Source organism: Ictidomys tridecemlineatus, chromosome 14 (genome assembly GCF_052094955.1).
Source record: "Ictidomys tridecemlineatus isolate mIctTri1 chromosome 14, mIctTri1.hap1, whole genome shotgun sequence".
Lineage (NCBI taxonomy): Eukaryota > Metazoa > Chordata > Mammalia > Rodentia > Sciuridae > Ictidomys > Ictidomys tridecemlineatus.
The window spans coordinates 29,393,673-29,406,215 of record NC_135490.1 but is presented as its reverse complement, the minus strand read 5'-3'; positions in this window follow the sequence as shown (position 1 = coordinate 29,406,215).

Genomic DNA, 12,543 nt, shown 5'->3' with positions numbered 1-12,543 from the left:
AGCAAAGAATCTCTGATGAATAGTTGTTCATGCAGGAAATCCACTCCTGGGTGGATACTAGATATTGCAGAATGATGAAAGTGACCTCAAGCAGAAACCATGAAGAGCGATCCTAATTATCAATGGGAAAATTGACGATGATTCTTGACTTTCAAAGATTTTTGTCAAAACATCAAAAGTTTTTATTCATGTGGGTTATAAATGTGCAAGAAATGAGAAAAAAATCCTAAAATTTCTAGACTGTGATTTAAGGCATTAGAAACAGAACTAAAATTTTGATTTCTCTGTAAAAAATTGTCAGGAACAATTTGAACAGTGCTTACCTTTTTCCTCTTGTCAGAAAGCTTATGATGTGGAGCATGAGTCATTTCTGTACTTGACAAGTTGTCAGGGCCCTTTCTAGGTATGGATCAGGTTCAAACATTTCATCCTTTGCACTTTCAATGTCATGAAATATTTTGGAGTGTTCCTGGAATGCGAAGGCTTTTTCGGTGTTGCTTCCTCTGAGGCATCTCCATCCTTTTCGTTGTAACTGTTTCCTTCATTTATGTGCTCTGTGCTCACCAAGTTCCTCTAGCTATTAGAGGAACTCATCACATCTTGAATGGCAGCCATGCCACTTAGTCAGCTATTTCTTCTGTACCTTTACTTAGCTTCAATTAGAATTTTACTTTAGCTTTATATTTGTCATTTATTTACACTTTAGCTTTATATTTGTCATTTTGCCTTTTGTGTTAGTCAGTTCCCTGTTTTGATTATCAATTTTTATGAAATATCCTGGGAGAGACACACAAGGAGGCAAAATAACTATAAACTTTGCTTTATGTGCATTATTAGTAGAATAACATATGCAGGGGGACCAGTCACATATGAACTTTGAAAGATGTGATATAATTGCTCATGTATTATATTCCACCCCCCTTTTCTTTTTCAAGGAGAAGTGGTCAAGGAACCAAACCTGAGGTTTTGCATATGTTAAATAAGCTCTACCACTAAGCTACAACTCCCACCTCCTTCATGATGCATGTCTATTATTATGTAGTGATAAGAGGACCAAAGAACTATCAGTGAAATTTCTACTTTTAAAATTTTCTGGTTAATACACCTTAGTGACTAAAATTTGAACCATGTCAGTTGGGATACCAATATTATTTTATTAGTCAATGACAACTCAAATTTATCTAGATTTTAACCCTCCAAGCCAGGATCATCTATAATCATTGTTATAATATACAAAAGCTACTAATGTGTTTGGCAGTTTCATGCCCTTAGAATGTATTACTTGTTTAGATTTGGATTAAGTTTCTATGATTCCTATGGGTTTTCAAGATGACTGTTATATTACTGATTTTAAGATTCAAATACTTTCTGTATGCTGATTATTTTGGTTAATTCCTTCTGTAGAACACTAAACAATAAGAAAGGAAATATCTGGATTATTAATACTGTGGCAAGGATGCAAATAAGTCGATCTTTGTCTCACAACTGCTAAGGAAACAACAATTGATTAAAATACTTTTGCTCTTATGTAAAAATGGGTGATAGATAAATATTATGGCTCTAATATATATAAAAAAAGGTGACTATTTGTTAAGAGCTCTTTCAGCAAGAAGATGATAACATGACTTCCATTCTTAGATATCTTCATAAGATGAGTCATGGAAAAGATTAGTATAATATCAACCATCCTTGCATTTCAGGGGAAAAATAATATTTGGTATCATTTTTTTGCATTTTTTTGATGATACGTATTTAAAATATTTATTTTGACATTTTTAGAAGATGGTGCTTTCAAGGTCTTAGAATTGAGACATTTTGCAGCAATTCTTTGAAATTTTTTTTCTATATGTGCTATTGTCATTTGTTATTGAGACTTCCCATCCTTTATGTGTCATGTTCACTTAATTAACATTTTAATACATTATGTAATATATTTGGGGCTTTCAAATTTATGTTTTGAATTATGTAAAATAGAGTAAAGCTTTGATTTGTTTTGTTGTCATTTCTGTAATTTGGAAGTTATTACTCATGTTTTATTTTTTGTATCTGTCTTTGTGTTAATTCCCTTTTTCTATTATTTTCTCCCACCTTTTGATTACGTATGCTAACCTTGCCTACTAATCACAGTTTTAAAACAGATAACTTAAGCCCAGTTTATATGTATTCTCAAAATGTATTTATCTGGTTTTAATTTTGTCATATTCCTTTTTATTTAAACTATTTTTTAATTTACTCAAATTTTATCTATATTCAACTTATTCTTTGTTTCTTTTTGTTTCCCTGTACTATGTTGAAAATTTCATATTATCATTCAAAGATTAGTTTCAAAATAACACCTTTATAATTAGGATTAGGCACAATTTTTCAGGTTCCTCTTTTTGCTTTCTTATCATTAGAAGTTTCTCCACATTTTCTTCCTTCTTACCCACCCTCTGCTTATAGTAACTCGTATTATTCAGATGTTAATGTCTGTAGCAGCTGTTACTGGTGTTCTGAGCCAGCAGGTCTCATTCTAATTCTTGGTTTATCCACTCAGGTTAAAGCCCAATCAGTATGGAACTGAAAACTAGGTGATGCTGTGTTGATACACAATACATGTATGAAGATGTGAATTTGGTGTCAACATATCTTATATACAAACAGAGATATGATAAATTGTGGTATAAAGGTGTATTAAGAATTTGTAATGCAAATAATAATAATAATGATGATAATAGCTCATGTATAATGGCATAATTTGGCGTGAACATACTTTATAAACAGAGTTAACAAAAATTTTTGCTGTGAATGGATAATTATGATTGTAATGCATTCTACTATTGTCATGTATGTAAGAAATTTTTTAAAATAATCAAAAAAAGAGAGAAATTTACATATTTTCCCTTCCTTCATGAAACTCTTGGCTGATATTCTTCTCTGACATTAGCTCCCCTGAGAAATCTTTATTCATTCACCTAGAAATAAAATTCTGCAGGGTTCTCTTATTTATGCTGCAGGTATTTATTAACTGTGGGGAATTTAAGCTGGTTATCTTGTAGATCTAACAGATTTTATGTATGTGAAGAGTTTTAAATTGTAGTAACTTCCACCATCCCTTTTTTAAGAATAGCAAAGGTAGAGTTTGTTTAGAATATACCATATATGTGAACTATATTCACATTTTTGTGACTAGCTTATTTCATTTAGCATATGTCCTAAAAATTCATCCATTTGTACAATATGAATGAATCTCCTTCCTCTTAAAGGCTGAATAGTGTTCCCTTGTACATATATTTCACAATTTCACAAAACTCTACTCCTTTAATAGCTTTTTTCCTACTCCTTTCGTTTATTAATATCACAGAATTGCATCTTTGTAACTTATGTGTTCAAAATATAACTCACAATTTTTATGACTTGGTTTGATAATTTTTTTTAGAAATTAAATAAGTGGAGTTACACATTGCTATAAAAATACTAGTTTTTTACAATTGCTCTTCTAGTTATATTTGTTTTTGCTAAGATCTTTATTTTCTCATACTGCTCTGAGTTACTGTCTAGTGTCCCTTTATTTAACTTGTCAAGCTCTTTGAAGCATTTTGTTCAGGTATCATATTAAACACCTCTCTTAACTTTCATTTATCCCTCACTTTTGAAAGAAAGACAGTTTTGTTAGAGGATTTGGGGATGTAATTTTATTATTTATTTATTTATTTTAATTTTAGGGCCTTGAATATATTGGTTGACTGCCTCCTAATCTCCCAAGTCCCTGATAAGAAATCTGCTGATAATCTCATTGAGGAATCACTTGTATGTGGTGAGTAGTTTCTTTCCCACTGCTTTCAAAATGCTACGCCTCTGGCTTTTCACAGTATGATTACATGTCTTAATGTGAGTCTGATTGAGTTCATCTAAACTGGATTTGTTGACATTCTTAAATGTTCATGTTCATGTCTTTCATCGCATTTGGGAAGTTTTCAGTCATTGTTTCTTCAAATACTCTCTCCATTTCCCCCCTTTCCTCCTCATTATGGAACTCCTTTATTGTGTATACTGCTTTGCTTGTTGGTATCTACAGATTATTTTAGTCTCTGTTAATATTTCTTCCATATTTTTTTTTCTTTCTGTTCCTCAGACTTTATGATTCCCATTGTCCTATCCTTGGGTTTGCTGATTCTTTTTCCGCTGCTTGCTCCAAATAGGTCTTTGAATTCCTGTAGTGAAATCTTCATCATGAATTTCTGTGTCTTGACTTCTCAATTTCCCTCAATCCTTTGAACATTGCCTTTAAGGCAAATATTTTTAATTCTTTGTCTAGTAGATTCATGTATAGGCATTTGTCATGGACTATTCCTGCTTATCTTTTTTCTTTGAAAGGGCCATACTTTCCTATTTCCTTGTGTGCCTTGGGATTTTTTTTTTTTTTCTGAAAAATGAACACTGTGCTCTAATAGTATGATAACTCTGGAAGTCAGATTATCTCCCTTTCTCAGGGATTGCTATTTGTGTGTGTGTGTGTGTGTGTGTGTGTGTGTGTGTGTGTGCTTCCTATTGTAACTGTGCTATGGATCAGCTCAAGATATAAATTTAAGATCTTTCTATGTTTTGTCTAAGGCTTCCCCTTCCCGTGCCATGATTTTCAAATTGCCTCTGTCTGGATGTTACAGGTTTCACTGTCTTGCTCCAAAGAGGAAAATGAAGGGAGAATTTAAAAAGATTTGCCTTTTGAATCTTCTGGAAGTCTTTTTAGCCAAAACAACAGAGGCTGCCACCTCTTGGCCTACCTCTCTGTTATCAAAAACAATAAAAAATCAGAGCATATGGCTGTGATATTTGGAGGACAGTTATCCTGGCTCCCACAAGGTGTATGCAAGTTACTCCAGAAAATTTCCCACATTCCTGTCATGGTGCTGAAGTTAAAAGGAGGATAGCTACTATGTTAGAAGCTGAAGTCAATGAAAATAACTGCAATTTTATATCCAAGATTTTCCCTGTAAGTTGCAAAGCTTCAATAGAATCCAGTGTTTCAAAACAGAATGTGTCAATGCAGTTGTGGTCTAGATGAGACAAATTTTTGATGCTTCCTAATTCTTAATTCAGATTTTATATAAAATATAAATGTTAGGTAGCATATGTATATAATATGTAATATTTTATTATAAATATAAACATTTATTATGATTAAAAATATATTATACGTAGTTAATGCTTAGTAGTAAGTGGGTTATTTGCACATTCTTGAGTAGTTAGATTACCATTTAGCATCAATCTGCTGTTATTGACAATTCCAAAAAATTTTGTGGGTGAGAATGTTTGTATTCCCTAATGTCATTCTACATTATGAACCAGGTGGGTTCTCCTGAATTGTTTTGGAAAAAGAATAACTATTGTTAAAACATAAATCTATGCTGCAATTCATCCCTAGACACCCTATTCAAAATTGTGGATTATAGTTGCACAGAATTGCAAATAAACACCTGCAACTACTCAAAAAGAGGTGTCCCTTGGGATTCCCCAAAGTAAATTTCTTGAATGCTGTGTAGCTCATGTTTTAAATTAGCTCATTCCAAACATATCCTTTAAATTTTTCAGAAGGTTGTCAAGATTTTCTTTTCTCTTTTTGTTTCTCACACAAAGAGATACTTCGAATTTATGTAGACGTGGTCCTATCAGTATAGAAAGTATACTTACAGCAGTGTGGAACTGAGGTAACTCAATATGCCTACAGAATAGAATATAGAACCATAACCAATTAAATAGTTTGTAAAGACATGAGATGAAGAGAATTTAAAGAAATTTAATATGACGAAAGAGATAGTATATTCTGATGTACTATAAAAATATTAGAAAGCACCACCAACTGCCAGTTCATTTAATAGACAATGATTATATAAAAGAGCTCATTTTAGGGGAAATATATTTTCAGATATTTGTCTAGCTTATCTCTGCTGTTTCCACTAACTAACTAAATGCTAGACAAAATGTAATATAATACGATTCTATAATATTATAATGTATTACAAAGTAATTTCTTACAGATAAATTTTAATATTAAATCATCTTTTGATTTGACGACGATGATGATGATTTGTTTCACCCATGTGGTAATGGAACCTTGGCTGACTTGCTAGCTTCCTCAAGCTAGACAGACAGAAGCAGAGCCAAGGTATTCTGCTATATGTATTCGACTCCAAGTTTTAGATATTTTACTTCCCCAACCTAAGTATGTAAACAATATTGGTTCCTCTACTCAATGAAATTACAACCTAATATTACAACCTAAAGAAAAAAAATATTCTATTCTACAGAACCAGTGTGCTATTAGCACTGAATTCTGGTTATGTGATAGGACCTTACATGCCACCATTCTTGGTTACCAGCAGCACATTCTTTGTCTTGAAATCAATATTTAATACTCTTGTTTCTCTGGTGTTGCCAATGTCACAACTTCAGCCCTCCCTGTGGGTATCTAAACATATAAGTGCATAAAGACAAATGTGTTTCCGTAGAGAATTGAAACTTTTTGCAAATATCCCAGACCTTTGGGGGCAGTGCTTTAGAACTTTTCCCTATAGAAACTCTGTCTCTTTATGTGTGTGTGTGTGTGTGTGTGTGTGTGTGTGTGTGTATTTATTTATTTATTTAAGCTAACGTGTCTCTGTGGCAAGTCCGCATGGCTTGTCTAGCAGCTGTCACTTTACAATAATCAATCCCTTATTTTATTACCTCATATTTTATTTTCTTATAGACATTATCTCTGAATTCAATACTAAAAAATCTTGTAGGTGTTTTAAAGCAAAGTAAAATTCAAATCTTCCTTTATTTCTCATTCCAGGGCAATATAGAATTACAAGGTAAATGCAAATTAAGAGTCAATGAATAACATTGATGAAAGTGATGTTTTACTCTAATAGGTGGGGCTTATTTTGTCAATAAATTCATGTGGTCTTACAAATTATACAGTATGTAAACCATCCCATCACACTTTAAGGAACGTGTCTTCAAAATATGTTATATTCAATATTTTTATTTTATAAAAATTAATACATAGAGAATGTGCTGATAGTATATGTTCCCCCCAACCAGGGATTGAAGTTAAGCTGCCACATCTTTTTTTAAATTTTTAGGCAGGGTCTTGCTAAGTTGCTGGGCTGGTTGTGAATTTGTGATCCTCCTGCCTCAGCCTCCCAGGTCTCTGTGATTACACCACTCAAATGTTCTTTATTTCTTCTAATACCCATTTATATCTGCCCCATAATATTATCATGTGTCCTGAGGTCATATTTTTTAATTCTGTTTTCCTCATCAACAGGTATAAATTGTAACAGATTAACAAGGCCAAATTGGGAGTTCAGCTGTCTTAAAGATGGTGTTACATTTAACTTTTGACTAAAAAGAAGAAAATAACATGAAAAAAGTTTTATTACATTATTTTACCAGCAGTGTCTATGACATTTTTCAGAGAATTGTACAAGACATTTGCTATTTCATGGAAGGTTCACACAAACTGACTGATGTTCTTCCTCCCCATGGCTTTGCAATGCAGCTCTGAAACTCCTCCCAAAATAGGTGGAGTATGTTTCCCATGCTCTTGAATTTGGACTGGTTTTGCTGCTTGCTTTGAAGGAAGTGATATTATGGTAGTTTCCAGTCTAGATATCAAAAGGCCTTTTCACAATTTTAACTTTAACTTTTAAAGATCTGCCCAGTTCCTTTGTGAAAAAATCTGGTCCAGTCAGTTGGATGATAAAACCTTTGTGGCTTAGTTGCCCTCATTTCACCCACTGATAAATAAGTGCTCCCAAGTCCGGCCCCAAATAACTGCTGAATAGATAAATGAATGTGCTCAGCTGAGTCCAAAAGAACTGTCCTACTGAACACAACCAAAATTGCTGATTCACAGAGTCATGAGCTGAATAAATAGTTGATATTGTCATGGATTAAATTGTACCTTCCCCTATTCATTTGTTGAGAGAATAAGCCCTAGTATCTCAGAACATACACATATTTAACAATAGTCATTGCAAGTATAATTAGGTAAGTTTAGATGAGGTTATGTCTGGTTCCCCAATGCAATATGATTTTTGTCCTTATAAAACAGAAGAGGATTTGGACACAAACCCACATCATTTAGCATGTATAGATGAAGGAAGACTTAGTGGTCCCATTTCCATAAACCAAGGAACACTAAAGATTGGCAGTAAGGGACCAGAGTTAGGAGAGATTTCTGGAATATAGTCTCTCACACCATCCTGAGAAGGAACCAAACCTGTCAAATCCTTGGTAATGAACTTTCAATCTCCTTCAGTCATTTTCTATTGTTGAAGCCACCCAGTTTACAGTTCTGTTATAATGTCTCTGCAAACTAACACAATTATGTAGCTGAGGTGAAATAATTCTAGTCATGTATTTGTTTTTAAGGTAATATATAATAATACCTTTGCCCTCAAGGTACTTATATGTATTTTGCAATAGATCCTATTCAGAAAGTTAAAAATGCCATATGCTATTGTCTATTGCTGGTGACAAATGAATAATGAAGGACATGTAATTTGTCATTATTTAGAAGATTGACGTGGTATGTGACAAATCTTCATGTGAGGACTGTGCTTATATACCTGTGCCCTAAAGAATAGAGAGGTCATGAAAAATGAAAGAGCATAAAAGATACAGTAAAATAAAGGTCCAGGACTTCAACTGAAATAATGTTTATGAAAAGATGCTTGAGTCAAATGAGCTGATTTTTAAAGTGGATAATGTTAGGGGATTGCGAAAAATGAATATGCAATGTGTATAGGTAGAGTGGACAAGGTCAATGTCCCATATCACATAGTCATATGTAGACATTACTTTGTGAATACTGAACTGTTATGAAAAATTTTAAGGCATGTGAATTTCATACACATGCACAGACCTTTGATGTGTGGGTAAAATATATGGCAATTATAAATATTAGAGGAAAAAGACCTGTTAGAAACTTCTGAACATATTTGTGCTGATTAAAACTTGCACAGAATGTTGGTAACTTAGGAAAAGAAAAGACTGTCATAAATATTCATTAAGAAAAATATTTGCAGGGCTTAATAAGTGATAACTGCCTTTTAACTGTAGACAGGTGGTTGAATTTTGCCATCACTGACTTTTTAAAAAAGAACATTTGGAGAGAGAGTCCTGGTTTTCTGGAAAGATTGTGAGTTTCAGTATTAATAATTCTGAAGTGAAAATGTTAGCAGAATACTTGAATGAGAATAATCAGTTTTTAGTAAGCAACAGGCTAAAGGGAGAAGTCACATTGATTATGAATATTTACGAATCTTTCAATTCAAAGATTTGTCTTTGTTCTCCCCAGGCTATCAGATTTCCAGTGGTTAAAGATAAAAATGGTATAAAAGAGTTCAATTTGAAATAGGCAGTAGAATTTAAGTAACCTCTACTCATGTGATGGTAAAGCAAGACAGGACCCTTAGCAGTGAGGCACAGGCATTTTGTTTGTGCGAATTCTAAATACAAAGTAAATACACTTATGTTACCTATAATTGCAAATCAAAAATGTAGCTTCATCATAAATCAGACTTTTATAGTGAGGAAAGTACTAGAAACAAATAACACTAGTTGGCATTTTTCTCAAATCTGACAATCACACACATATCCAACTTTACTACTGTTTTGCCCATTCTGAAGGATACCCTTCTTTCATTTGAAAATATCTTCTGAAGCTTTCCCATGTTGATTTCAATATGAAATCAGCAACAGCAGCCTTACCTATTCTTTCAAATTTAGTTTTTAAATAATTGGCTAATTATATTGATGTAATATAGTAACAAACATTGTAGTGGAATCTGACTTTTATATCATTAATACCTCTGGAAAACACAATGCCCAATATTGGATCCAGTTGTACCACTTTTCTCAATAGTAATGAAAGATGAACCCAAAGCATACAGCACAGCTGGAGAAACTCGTCATCTTGTTCAAATACACTGACTTTTTTTAAAAAAGGAAAATGCATCAATACTATATAAAAATACCTCCTGAGAATTCCAACTGGTATAATCCTCTCAGAAACAAAAACTGGTGTTCCAAGAGAGAAAGAGATTTTCAAGAAAATACAGAGAACTCAGCACAGTAGATGTAGGGTCAGAAAGGAGAAATGTCAGAGAAGGAGAAAGATAGATGGGTATTCTAAAAATAGAATATGTTCCAATGAGGATGGCAGACGGATGTGGAATGATTCATATATTATAAATTTTAAGATGAAGAGGTTCATATTATTAAAGCTTTCTTGGTTCACAATTCTCATACATTAGAACTTAGAAGAGTGTAAGCACATGCATCGATGCTCTTTCAAAAACTCATTTGAGGAGAAACAAATATGCAGATCATGTATATAATACAATAACATAAAACCACATTAGATATGCATGTAGTAGTGGTGATCTTATAGAATTCTTTTTATAATTGCAAAGCCCAAAAAGAAAGCCATTGAGTTGAATCTGAATTTGAATAAATAGCATATGTATGTTTGTTATACATAATGGATGCTTTCTGTTTTTAACATTTGATGTATAAAGATAAGTTTTAAAATGCTCCGGAATATTATCAACCCATGTCATTTGTTATCACTAGTGCTGAATTCTTTATCATGATTCACACACACTGCGTGCTTACAAGGAAAGGCATTTCATAGCAGGTCATTTATCCTGTGCATTTACTATATACCAATCTCTAAAGGAAGGCTGAATTTATGGTTAATATTCTATCCATAAGGATTTTAATTGTGACCATTACTATTCTGAATAAAGAGGAAATAAAAATTGAACTACAGAAATCAAAACAACTATAGATTTTGGTTTAAGTCAGACAAATTCATCATAGTCCCCTAAAGAGGATGAAAAATATTCTGATGGATATTCATGAACATGCTTTTAAACAACTGTTTTTTCTCTAGAATTTATGGGAGTTTATGGAAATATAATCAAATGTTTCATCTCTCTGTTGAAAAGGCATATGCTCTTTACAGGTTTCTTTAACTGGCTTATAAAAACAAGAGGTTTTATTGTGGCCTCTCCATGGTAATAAGATAGAGAGTGTGGGGGGTAGAAATAGGAAATGGAAAAATAAGTTCATGATTAAGTGAAATTTATGATTTTGGCAACAAAGATCAGGTTATTAATATTTTCTTTTTTTAAAGAGAGAGGGAGAGAGAGAGAAAGAGAGAATTCTAATATTTATTATTATTTTTTTTTAGTTATTGGCAGACACAACATCTTTGTTTGTATGTGGTGCTGAGGGTCCAACCCGGGCCGCACGCATGCCAGGCGAGCGTGCTACGGCTTGAGCCACATCCCCAGCCTGGTTATTAATATTTTCAAATCTCTTATTTTATCTTTGCCAAACTTATTTGGACTTAAGAAAGGAAAGATTACATCCAAATGATTAAAAATACACAAGGAATTGTGGGTTCTTTATTTTTATTGATATGAGGTAAAGAAATGGTGTGCTGATACCTTGAAAGCATACCTGTGCCTATCCATATGCTGAGTGCCTTATGGTTGCGATAAGTTTAGGTGCATGATAGTAACTGTTAATGGCTTAGGCATGGCTTATCCCCCAGAGGTTCATTCTCTGGAAGCTTGGCCCTCAGTATGGTAGTGTTGGGGTTATGCTATGTTGAAGAGATGGAGCCTAGTAAAAGATGATTAGTTTGTAGAGGTTCCAGTAACTTGAATAGATTAATGCAGGATGTATCAGGTGCTTAGTGACTGGGTTAGTTTTCATAAGAGCAGGCTGTTATAATGCAAGGTCATCCACGTTTTGTCATTTTGGTCCATTTTGGCCCAGGATAGCCAGGTCCCTTTCCTCTTTTCCGCCAGACTGTGTCACAGTGCAAGAGCCTCACCAGTTTCCATTCTCCAGCTACCAGAATCATGAGCCAAGTAAAACCTCTTTACCTGAGACTATTATATTTCGTTAAAGCAACCCAAAATATGCTAAGATAGCAAGTTTAGCCATAATATGAAATGCAGTCATAAGTTTAAATACCTTATGGTAAGTAATGTAGAGAAGTATTATGTCCATAATAAAGCTTGAGTAACAATTCAATTTTGAATCAAGTCACTGATTATCAACCAGTTTTTCTTTCTAGCGAGTTTAATATTTGTTTTCCCTTAAAAATGGGTTTTACAAATGAAGACACAGACCAGGAGAGCAAGGACCCGTGGTTTAATATTCATGTTATTTTTACATTATTGTTTTGTATCAACATTTCCTTGCCAAAGTCATGCCGAGCATGGGGTCATTAAGCTTACCGTTTACACATTAAAAAAAAAAAAAATCTGGAGAATAGCTTCAGCTTTCATGTGGCTCTGGCAAAAGCAACCTGGATAATTTGTGGTATTTTTTTTGCCAGTAACATTTTAGAGCTGGAGTCAGATCAAGACTATTAACATCTTTCATTAAAATGAAGAAAAACTGATCTCTAACCTTCCTTTTTCTTCTGTAGCTTTCAAAACTTGACTTTCCGAGGTGCCAACTTGGATGTCAAAACATACAGCTGAAATATTC